Genomic DNA, 12,383 nt, shown 5'->3' with positions numbered 1-12,383 from the left:
CCCCCCCCCCCCCCGATCACTCGTCTAGATCGCGTGTGGCTTTAAATTTCGAGAGGTTTCTCTCCGTCCCACGCCACGCCCCGCGCACTTGGCCGGCAACAATATCTCACGAGGAGATGAATATTTGAAAGTGGCTGCACTCAGGGCGCGTGGTACCGACGTGGAAATAGCTTCTGCCGCGAAATAGGACCACGGCGACGCGACAGGATTCCGTAACAATATTACACGACGGCGAATCTCGGAAGATGCTTATGTTGGCACGAAATATCGTCAGGGTTCGCTCGCTCTTTCTCTAACCATCTCTATCTCGCAGGACACGCCGGCGGTACAAATAACCTATCGCGGGTAGTACTTTGGAGTGGTACGAATTTCCAAAGTTGGAGTTTACCCGCGCGCACGAGAGGGACGCCGGAAGTGTCGCTCGTCGCGATGCGGAATCCTAACGATACGGATACTCGCGTACGTGCGCCGCATCTGTGAGCTGCGTTTAGCGTTGCATGCGGCTGTTTAGCTCCAACTTTTGTCCGGACGCGATACAGGAATTTCCACTCGCGAAATCGGAAGCGCTGTCAGCTTTTGCTTAATATACGGACAAAGCGTTGCGACGACGATTGCAGTGGCGATACGATTGTCTGAGAAGGGAGACAGAGTTTTTACGCTTATAACCCACCGACTGGAGGATGATTTTTCCCCGATAAAAATCTCATTAGACCACACGGACCCCGTGAATGCGCGGGAATTATCTGTCGCGAGATTTTTCCGGATATCAAGCGTTTCGCAGTTATAATACAGGTTCTACTGCCTAGAAAAAACCTGGTAAATCTGGAATTCTCTGAGAATTGGTTTATACCTGGAAAAATCAGGGAATTTTATTGGAAATCGGGGAATTTAATTAATATTATCACTTCTTTTATCTTTGTAATAGATTCTCTTATTCGTTCTATATTTACGTATACAATTTAAATATTTAATTACATTAATGTTCAAAACACTGATTTTACGACTAATCCGATATTGAAGACACCGCTTTCGTATTAGGTGCAATTTTGTTTAATTAAGATGTTTATTTTTATAAAAAGTTGAATTTTATACCAGTTATGCGTTACATAATTTTTTGTATGTATAACTTTAAAAATCAGATTTACAAATTGTATGCGATATAAAATATTTATATTTTAGAGTTAGCTTTTTTACACATTTTTATGAGTGAAAAATATTAAAAACTTTGCACAACATATATCCATTGACAAGATACATATAAAAACATTTTTACATTACTAGAAATTTTTATCAAATTGCCTGGAAAATGGGGGAATTTTCAGAAAATATTTTTCAGATTTGAGTAGCACCCTGTAATAACAGGAACACGAATCCGCGGATCGGAGCTGCGAATATTTCTCTCCCTCAAAGCCGCCGAGGCTGGCTCGAATAATTTGCCGAATTTCTCTTTTATCACGACTCCTTTTATTTATTTTAATTCAATGACGCGTTAACGCGCATTAAAATCTTTGAACCTCGTTGTTGGGGTGCGTTGCTGTGTCGCGCGTTTAGATAAAAGAGAAGAAGATGGAGAAGGGAAGTACGCGCATTATGATGCGTCTCAACGCGTGCATCGAAAGCAAGGATACGAATACCTGGGGAAGGAAGGTGAAGGCACGCACACAACTTTGTGCCGATGTTTCGAGAGAGTATACGCGACCGTCGCCGTCGACTTTACTCCAGTAGTGCGTAGCGCGGCGCGACGCAACGCAACAGCGAGCGCGCGGCCACGCACGCCGATCTCGGGCAACGGGAACGGGTCGCGCGCGCGTATGCGTGCCTTTGAAATAACTGGGATTCCATTGCGAAAGTGTGTGCACGACAACCTGTTCGGAGGTGGGACGGAGTAAACGAACGAACGGCGCGTGGTCGGTTGCTTGGTCGCGCATACACGGAGACTTCTCCTTCGTTCTCGTCGTCGTCGTGCTTCTATAATTTAACCTTCGTCGAGGCGCGCGATTTGTCTCCCTTCCCGAGCCAGTTTCGCGCGATATCGAACGACCATCTTACACCATCCCTATCGGCGAGAAGTCGATCCGTCGTCGGACTTAGTTACCGTGATCGCGATCGCTTGTAATTACAGAGCGCGCGAGCCGGCTTGTATGAAAGCGCAAGATACGTAATTTGCGCCGCGCGAAATCCGATTCGATTTAAGCGAGATTCGTTCCGCAATGGTGGCTGCTTTACCCGCGCGCGAGAATATTACGCTTTGCCACGTGCAAAATTCGCTTTCGTTTCAATGGCGTTTCGCTCCATAATATTATAACGGGACAAACTGTCGGCGCGCGCCCGCGAATATTACATTTGCATCGTGCGTTTGTAGGGAATTTATTCGACAATAACAGCGGCACGCATCCGAAAGTTTGCCTCGGTGAGAATATTCAATTTCTGCGGGACTCAATGGAGACCGCGCCATCGAAAGTTGAAAGGATAACGACGAACCGGAAAATTACACGTGTCTCGTCCCGGCGAAGTTATAAAAGTGAGATACGTAACTTCGTGTGTAATCGTTCTCTCGAAAATTCGGACTTTTCCGTGAAACATCGGAATTCAATTACCCGCGAAATATGATCGGGTTTATATTTGAGCGACGAGCGTACGGGAAATCCTCCGGATCAATTTCAGCCTGAGAGAAAAAAAAACTCAAACGATATTGCCAGATAAGATCTAGGTTCTTTAAATATGTGATAGTTGACCTAGTTTTCGTCTAGCACGTGGGGAAAAAAGGCGCGATTTTATCGAATAAATTCTGCCCGTTCGCGCGGTTTACGTATATCGCGCTGGACTGCAATATCATTCAACTATAATCAATTTATTTAGTGCCAATTAGCCCGTCGGCTCGAGATATCGGCCCGGTTTCAACGAGCGGACGAGCCAATGAACGAACGAACCATCTTGCGCGCACAGCGACGTACTCGAGAAAATATCATTTTAAAAACTATTCGACCGCATCTGGCGAGGCAAACATCAAAGATACCAATCGCAAAATAAACTTGTTTGGTAGTTCGCTGTCAAAAGGTTCTCTCACGTGTTACGCATACACCGTAACACGTTCAATGCCGGCATATCGCTCATTGATAACTGCCTCGGCGAGAGAGGGAATTAAGAAACGCTCGATCGACGAGGAGGCGTAGAGGAGAGAGAAGCCTCTCCGTCGTATATACTACGTCGCACATCGAACGTGTCGGAAAACGAAAAAGCGCCGCCTCGCGTGTTTCGTAAGCGGCCTGTTATTAAGCCTGTTGAGTCCACCGGTAAACAAATATCCTTTATTTCCATTCCTAGAAGCCGCGCTTCCGTCGCACGCCCGAATAATTAAAGACGCGTCACGACTCGCTCAATAGTAATATTAATATCGCGTGAGCGCATCTATTACGTAAGATCACAATCGCTCGGAATATTGCGAATGTCGCTCGATCAGTCAGTTTCTGTTCGGTTCCATTCCGTTCGAGTCGCGCTCTCACGGCCTCCTTTGGTTTGTGCAGTGATTTCGGACTATCGGCATGGCAAGTAATGTGGGACACGCTGGCGGCAGTGCTCTACCAGTGATTGTGTTATCGACGCACCACCATCGACGTTGGCCGGCAGTACTTTTAGCGGGAACGCTGCGCTGTATCGACGACCCACGTAAGTACTCACGAACCATCGCGAGCTCCCTTTTGCGGCGAAAGAGACCAATGGACCATGCCAGCCCTTTGAAGACGTGTACTTTGGTTATCCCCCTTGTTAATCGATAGGGCCAGACGACAGTTTATACAGAGTGTTCTCATTATTTTTACAAGATACGCGAGTGCCGGCGAAGGAAATGAAATCGGTGTCGCCGTTGTGTTCACAGCAACGCGTGAAAACGTATTGTCGAATCAACCATGTACACGATGTTTCACGTACTATTTCTCCGACGAGTCTTGCTTTACGAATACTTGGGACAATTTTAAATCGAACGTCTTTCGACGAGTGTGATAAGCTGCCCCGGTGGTGTTTGGGAAAGTTGCGGGCGATTAATTAAAAAAAGAAAACGCGAACGAAGCTTCGGCGGACGGAATTTTAATATCTCGATGTGATCGTTGAAGCATCTCGGCGCTAATTAAATCGCGAAGATGCAGACGAGCTTTTCTATGTCCAACGGTATCTTTATTACATCGAAATTTGCCGAATGTATTGCGGAACACCGTGTATACTTCCTACGAGACCGAGACTTCCCGGCGAATTGCGGGCGGTTTGAACACGCCTTGACTGCACGAGACTTCGCTCCGCAACTTCTTGCACCACACGTGTACTTCATGCATGACGTATCCCTAATAGCCACGCCGCAGAATAGTCGAGGCCGATATTCGATTACGGATCGTTGAATGATCGCGTTTTGTATACAAACATGCCGCAAGCCGAGCTATTTCTGTTTTAAAAGCAAACAATTTGCTTTGCGCGAACGCTCTCCTCTGGCACGATAAAAAATATCACAATNCCCCCCCCCGTAGTTTCTACAATTTCGGTAAAAAAAGAGCTCCCCTAGTCGCCGCGGTTTTATGCAAAAACACGCGCTGTCTCTTCTCTATTCTTTCTCCCTTGCTTTCAAAACGAGTTTTCTGTTAATTTTGCATTTCTCAGTCCACCAGCATTCCTGGTGAATCGTTCCTCGGTGAGTTTGTTGCAAGAGCGAAAGTATCGAAGATCTCGAAATACACGCAATTGAGGTTACGTCGGCCTAGAAAAATGTTTATATTTCGGGATACTTTTGTGCGGAAGAGAAAACTGTCGTTCCCATCGCGGCCGATCTTTCTTCCCTTCGACTTCGGTCAGGTCGATCTCGAGAAGGACGATGTGTGCAAATACTGTTTTCTCTACCCGATGTATCAATGAAACGGAGAACCGGGCAATTGATGATACATAATTCGATCTACCGAGATGGCGTCATAATGACCACCTCCGATGCGCAGTGTATACTTCGATGTATATACGCTTAAGAGGTCGAATTACCGACGACAGAGTGACCTGTTTACCTGTTTGTCTCTGTATTAGGCGTGTTTATGTCGAATCACTGTAATTTTCCAATTATTTCCCAATCCGGGGCGTATTCGACCTTTCTCCGCGCCGACCGGCGGCGCCCCGTTCGTTGGCGCGTACGTCGCACCCACCGTTAAATTACCCGTCGAGAAAACAAATTAGCGCGTTTGAAGGCGCATAAATGGAAAATATCCGCCGACGCGATTGCGACATGCGCGCGTTATCTGTTATTTGCGCGGAAATAAAAAAAGAAACCTCGTTGTTTACCCCGGGATCCCTCCGATCGGAAAATTCCGCGGATGTGTACCTCCGCAAAGTTAGCTCCTCGCGCGCTACGAAGGGAAAAAATATTTTTTTTATTAACCCGGACTTCCGTTCGCGTTTAAAACACTCCGAACTCCATCGCGTTCGACAGTCCACCGGCGTGGTATCAATCTCGCGGCATTGTCGTGCGTCATTACGTCATGCGGATACGAAAATATTGGGTTGGAAGGAAAGTAGTGTCGTATATTTCCAATAGATGGCTTTAGTACATTTTATTAGAAAGAAACCTCAATTTAGGTGGCATAAATGCATGCTATTGTGACAGCCAATACTTTTAAGCGTCATTTAGTACGTGGAAATCATATATAGAAAGGTTTGTGTTCACCAGAGACTCGAGGGAAAATGAAGCAAAATAACCTGTATTTTTGCTCGTTGATACTGTTTTTATTTCCGAAAAGGAGAATGCGACGTAAATGAAAAAAAATATGTGCCGTGTATGAAGAGGATGCCGTTACTGAATGCAACTGAGTGCCCGAGATGATTTGCGAAATTTCATGCTGGTGATACACGACATTCGAAGAAGAGAAATGCTTTAGACGACCGGCCGTTGCTGATGACGACAAAACCAAGACTTTAGTCGAGAATAATCAGCGGTACTCGAGGTTGCAGAAATATTTTGTTTATCACATACAACTGTCATCGAGCATTTGCATAAGCTTGGATACGTGAATCGCCTTGACATCTGGGTATCGCGTGATTTGTCTGAAAAAAATTTAATCGATCGCATTTTCAACTGCGATTCGTTATTTCAATGAAGACGACGCGTTTTTTAAATGAATCGTGATAAGCGATGAAGAATGAGTTATCTACAACACTGTGTGCAAAATGGTTCTGTAAAGAAAAATATTATTTGTACTTCGAAGAAAAGCAATTATTCAGTTTAATTTTTTTCTTTTAAGTAATAATTATTTTGAACAAAGAATATTTTCTTGATATAGTATTAAAATATGTTCAAAACATATGTTGGAAAAACTCATTATCATTTATTTAAAAGAAAAATTTGTTCTTTTCAAAAATATTATGAACTTTATCAAAGAAAAGTTAAATTCGGTTAATTGAGATAAGATAAACTGAAGTGTTAGTTTTAGTGTCTTAATATCATATTCTTGATGGAAGTACTAAACTTGCTAGGATTGAGAATATATTTTAAATAAATTTGATGTATTTATGATAAGTATCATTCCAAAATTTATTTAACAAAACATTAGAACTAAAATTTCGGTTTACTTATTCCAACTAAACGAATTTAACTTTCTTCGATAAAGTTTATAATATTCTTGAAAAGAGAACAAATTCTTTTGGATAAATTATAATAAATTTTCCTAACATTTGCGATAAGTATATTTTAAACTATTATCAAGGAAATATTCTTTGTACAAGATAACCATTATTTAAGATTAGAAAAACAAATCGAATAATTGCTTTTCTTCGCAGGGAAAGTAATATTTTTCTGTGTGTGGGAAAAGTGTTCAGAATAGCTGTTGACAACTCTAAAACTTGGACCTTATCAGGATTCAGAATAGCTGTTGACAACTCTAAAACTTGGACCAGAGAAGGTCATGCTATGTATTTTATGGGACTGGAAGGGTATTGTGTACTATGTGCTCCTTCCAAAAAGCGTATGGCTTAATTTGGACGAGTATCGTGCCCAATTGGACAAACTAAAGGAAGCCATTGCAGAAAAACGTCCAGAACTGGTGAGTGGAAAGAGTATTTTATTCCATTAAGATAACGCCAGACCTCATAAAAATACCGCTATTCATCTGAAATGTTCTACCGCATCCAACATATTCGTCATACGTTGATCCTTCGGATTATTACTTGTTTCGGTCCTAGCCCGACTTCCTTAATGATAAGGCGTTCACTTTTTTGGAGGATTATAAAAAACACCTTCAGCAGTTTTTCATTGAGAAGAAAACGCCCGAGTTCTATAAGCGAGAAATTATGCAGCTGCCCAAAAATGGCAAAAGATTATAGAAAATAACGGTCGTTATTAATTGTAGTTTCGAATATGAATTTTGCTTCAATTTTGAACTAAAGATACATCACTTCCCTTCCAACGCAATATTTTGGTGACAAGGTGTTTGCGTCGTTTGTCCACGGGCAGCGTTCGCGTTACTCCACGTAAGCGAATTGCAGAGAAATTCACTGATCGCGGTAGACCGAGAAGGTGCCGATCGATTTGCCGGTTTCGCATTGCTGTTGCCGTGCGACTCCTGCGATATGCTTCTGCTCACACGCGGCACATTATACGCGCGGATAAACGAGTATTCATTACAATCTCATTTAAATCGAGATGGATTAATGCATGGTAATTAGCGGTGTTTTAATTACAGTGATAAATGGTGTTCGCCGGTATGCGTTGTGCCTGCTTGTTGGGAAAGGTTCGGGGGAGTGCGTGGACGGACGGATTTAAATAAGGAAGTTTAACGAGCTGCCGACAAAGGGACAATGTTTAGCGACCGTGCGTTCCCTTTGCGTTCTCAACGTCAAGGACAAAAAGCTGCAAACTTGTTAAAACGCGAGCCTCTTCTTTATCGCTGGTACGCAGTAGAGTGCGAATGCAAATTCTTGTTGATCGCAGAAATGAGCATGACAAGGAACGAACGCAGGCATCGGAAGCGCGAAAAATGCTCGTCGCTGCGAAACAAGGGAAACGGAATGCGATCGACGTTGTGCAATCGAGATAAGGAGACAGCACAGTGCTTACGTGGTCCCGTGTATGGATGCGTTTCTGTGCTTGGTAAACGTTCCAGAGAGAGAGAGAGAGATGGAGAGAGAACATCATTGGCTTGTAGGCGTCGCGCGATCATGAGAAGGCGGTAATAATAGGGAGTTTGTGCGATATCGTACCCTCGTGTGCGCGCACAAACACGGGCTACGGAGCGCCGTCGAGCTTGGAAAAGCGGTAAAACCCGGAAATGCGAGGGAAATGGGAAAACAGTCGGGAGGGACATCGCGCGAAGACTCTCTCGAGTGAGCCGCTGAATGAACATTTGGAATTCCTCGGCGCGCAATGAATAGAAGTTGGCGTAAAGATTAACTGGTCCGGACGATTCGGAAATAGACCGCCCGGAAGGAGATCGCGACGAGAAATAGATCTATTAAAAGTATATACCTAGCGATGAAGACGTTCCGCGCGGAAATATACCGATATAAATTAGTCCGTCGGTATCGATTAGCGGACCCAGTCTTATCGTTTGCCGCGCGACGATAATAAGATCGCGGTTGATTCAACGGAATTTTCTTAAGGCGCCCTCACAACGAGAGTACAATCGCGTCAATACACGCCGATCGGCCTCGCTCTTGCCGATTGAAAATCGGAAAATTGAAAAGTTGGCGATTAAAAATCGCCGGTTTAACAATTCTATCCTAATTGTTTCGTTTGTGCTAAAAAAAAACGCAGGAAAAAAAAAGAGAAAAATTCCGCTACTCTGAGCGAGCTGTGTAAATCGCCGAATCGTGCGATGTATTTACGAACGTTGCGGAACCGCTCGACGTGTGCTCGATGTATGCATGAACGCGCATAAGCGCACATGAACGAGTATAAACAAACACGATTCGCAACATGCCGGCATTTCAAAGAGGAACGGGCGGGACTCGCGTACTCGAAATTGCTCGGCGAACTCGGATGACGAAGAATCGGTGTGCGGAAAATCCCGTAAAGCGAAATTAATTTTGAGCGATGTATATATTTTAGCGGGTCATAGGGCAAGGGATCCGCGTAGGAAATTTTCCAGATTATCCCATGTACAGACTAGATTCCGATTGGAATGACCAAAGTTCTAAAATAGGTTATTCCACTGCGATACCAATTGATATCCCCATTCTCGTCCCAAAAATAGGATGAAACCTCTTTTGCGCGATGCTGATTGGCTGTACGCTGCAACGTGTGGCTGTCGTCGCCAGAGGCGAGTGTCGTTTAACCGAGTATCAGAGATTAGGAGGTTAATAAAGAGAGGTTATATTTATTAGTGTTATATTGCACTTAATATACGCGCGTAACACATTTCATATATCCTAAACGGTTCACTCAAATTTTTTTGTTAATTTAACATATGGTGAATATATTGTAAACATAGAAATATGATGTCAGAAATTAACATAAAATTAATACGTTAACACATTGTTGACCGGTCACGAGTTAACTCGTGTCTTCCTGCTCAAACGTTGCTGACCGGCCACGAGTAAACTCGTGATCGATGCAAGATACATTTGCGCGATCGAAACAAGATACATTTGCAAAACCTGTTGTGTACCATTACACGTAGCTGATTGCTACACCATTTATCATACCAAAAAGAAATATTAAAAGTTAAATATTAAATAAAATTTATTGAAGTTTATTTATATTGTTTTACTTCCACATCCAATTACGAAATAATAGCCGATGAAATATAAATTCTAGGTAAGGAGATAAATTCTAAGTAAAATTGCCAGTCAACAATGTGTCAAGAAAGTACTAGGAATTTTGGTTTAAAATTAATTTTTAAATAAAAATGTTATGATGATTATTAAAAACAATTTTTTTAATAATACCTGAAATGCATCCTAATTTATAATTTTTAAAAAATTCGTAAAAATTTATTTTCAAGTAAAAAAAGTTATGATAATTATTAAAAAACATAATTTTTTTCAATAATACCTAAAATGCATCCTATTTTACAATTTCTGAAAGTTTGACAAACATTGCTTCATCAATAAAAATGTTATGACGATTTTAGTAACGTGCAAGTTTGCCCAAAAACGTGCGGTCCCAGGCGTATGTCTTACAGACTTCTTAGCGGTCCGCAATGTGTTAATCGATATTGAAGTATAAAAAGTATTATTTTAACATTTATATATGTTGAATATTGATGCACACAAAATGTTGAGATAACACAAACACAATATGTTAAATTAACACACAAATATATTAAAAATTTGACAAAAGTTTTAACAAGGATCGATTTTAACATGAGTATAAAAGGTTCTTTTTACTGTGTAGGATCCACAATTATTTTTGAGAATCGAATTGGATCCGAATTGGATTCCAAGAAATTTTCTATGCGTGGAGATCTGTCAAGTAACAGAAATACGAATAAAATGGCAATCGTAAGGAGCAGTTTGCCGCAAATGACGATATTGACGAGCGAGTTCCCGCGGAATGTTCCGGAATTTTTTCACACTCGAGAAACGAGAAAGCCACTTGGCTGTCGTTTGGAAAGCGTCGGATTGGGTATTAAAAAAGGAGAAAAAAAAATTATACGCTCTCGTTGTCGACGAAATGATGAATGCGAGAAAAATGATACCCCACGCGCTGCGCGTCCAGTTTCGCGTTATTCGACGGAAAAGTGGAAACTGGCAACACACGGCACACAGACATTCGTACGCTTGCAGCTATTCCGGACGACGCGCGCGCACGATAATAAATTCACGTTGCAGGACGGTTCTCTCGAACTCGTTTCGCTGCGCGGGCGTTTGATTCCGTTCGGTGCACCTGGTGTGGATACGGCCTTACGCCGCATTTCGCCCCCGTTATCGCGAATAATTTATGATCCACCTACTTCGCTATCTGCAATACCGCGCTCGCATTTCGACCGCAACAATGACCCGCTTCTTTTGTTGCTTCTGCAGTCGCTCGACGAATGTCTCGCGTCTTTTTCCGGGCTTCAGTTCGGGGGGAAAAAAAGGAAGGAAACACGCTGACTGTACGCCGCTTGCATAGTTTTGCGCCGGCTCTCTCTCTCTCCCTCTCTCTCATCGGATATTCGCCGAGCGATTTTATCGAGGACCAAAATGGGCTCTCGCGCATTTTTTGAAGTCCGGGACCGTTCGATTATCATCGCCGCGTTCGATTTTCAATATTCCCCCCGGCTAATTTGAAATTTTTGACGGGGAATTCGGAATATATCGGCTAATTTCAACGCGGTTTGATTGTTTGCATAGAGTTGGCATGACAACTATTCATCGATGTAAAACGCGTGCTAGGAGCCGCGGCAACGTCAAATACGTCGCGAATTCGATCAAGTCGGGACCGTGGACGAATCTATTTACCTCTCCCTCGAGGTTACCCGACTTTGCACGCGCCACGTGAGACGATTTCCCCGCGATAATTGCCCGACGCTTTAGCTGGGAAAATCGGTTTATTACATAACGACCGTTTCTTAACGCGGCGGACCCGAACGAGAGTTCTAGAGAAGGAGCCTCTCACCGCTAACAATAACGTCGGCCGTGCAAAACACTCCATCACGCTTATATCACCCGCGGACTGTCATTCGATCAACGGGGGGGCGACGGCGCTTTTCGAAAACCACATCGCGGTTCGGTGATAGTCTGTGAGACGTGTGTCGATGTATGTGGCACGATCTTTCGACGGCTGAGCTAATTCTAATCGTTCCGATTCTCACGACGCGAATGCGCCGAATTGCTGTCCGGCCGCGTTCTGTCGTCGTATAGCGCCCTGTTTACGGAAGGTTATTACTGTCGCCGTTTGTCCCTGGCACAGCCGCGAATGGTCGGCCTGACGGCCGGTGAAACGCGCCCGCAAATGCCTCGGCACAATTTCGGAGGCATTCTCGCTTTCGTCCGCCGATGCGGTATCGCGAGAATTATTCTCGAGATAATCCTTGCGGCTGCCGCAAAAATCCTCCCGCTCGTGTCACTGTAACTCGACTCCGTTCGAATTATTTATTGTGTTTCGCGATAAAAGAGTTCCCGCCCGACGTCTACCCCCCGGAGGAAGAGCAGGAGGCTCTCTCTGAGGGAAAATTTATACCGTAAACGATATACATTATGCAGCGAAAGGGCTCGAGCGAGACGCGTGAATATACGAGCGATAATATTGTATAAAAAGACATAAATCGTCGTCAGGCTCGTCGCCTGTGATCATAACGCACGGTTTGATTTTTATTTTATTTTCTATTGTGTGCGCGTCCGTGGCTGCGTGTGTTCTGTATGTTACCGTAGATCTGAAAATAGTACGGCGATTGAGACGGTTCCGCGGATCCTCCTCCCATAAATCTGCCTCTAAATTTAAA

The 12,383-nt window shown here is 43.6% G+C and overlaps 1 protein-coding gene across 1 annotated transcript in view; it reads left to right on the top strand.

Annotated features, from left to right (window-relative positions):
* The window catches only part of LOC106746238 (insulin receptor-like), a 63,181-nt gene that overhangs the window by 10,241 nt on the left and 40,557 nt on the right, over positions 1-12,383 (top strand). Inside the window, exon 3 of the mRNA XM_014622590.1 lies at positions 3,525-3,666. The gene's annotated coding sequence lies outside the window, so the exon portion shown is untranslated. The remainder of the gene's footprint in view (positions 1-3,524; positions 3,667-12,383) is intronic.

Source organism: Dinoponera quadriceps, unplaced genomic scaffold (assembly GCF_001313825.1).
Source record: "Dinoponera quadriceps isolate SergipeBrazil2010 unplaced genomic scaffold, ASM131382v1 scaffold566, whole genome shotgun sequence".
Lineage (NCBI taxonomy): Eukaryota > Metazoa > Arthropoda > Insecta > Hymenoptera > Formicidae > Dinoponera > Dinoponera quadriceps.
This window is presented reverse-complemented; position numbering and strand designations above follow the sequence as displayed.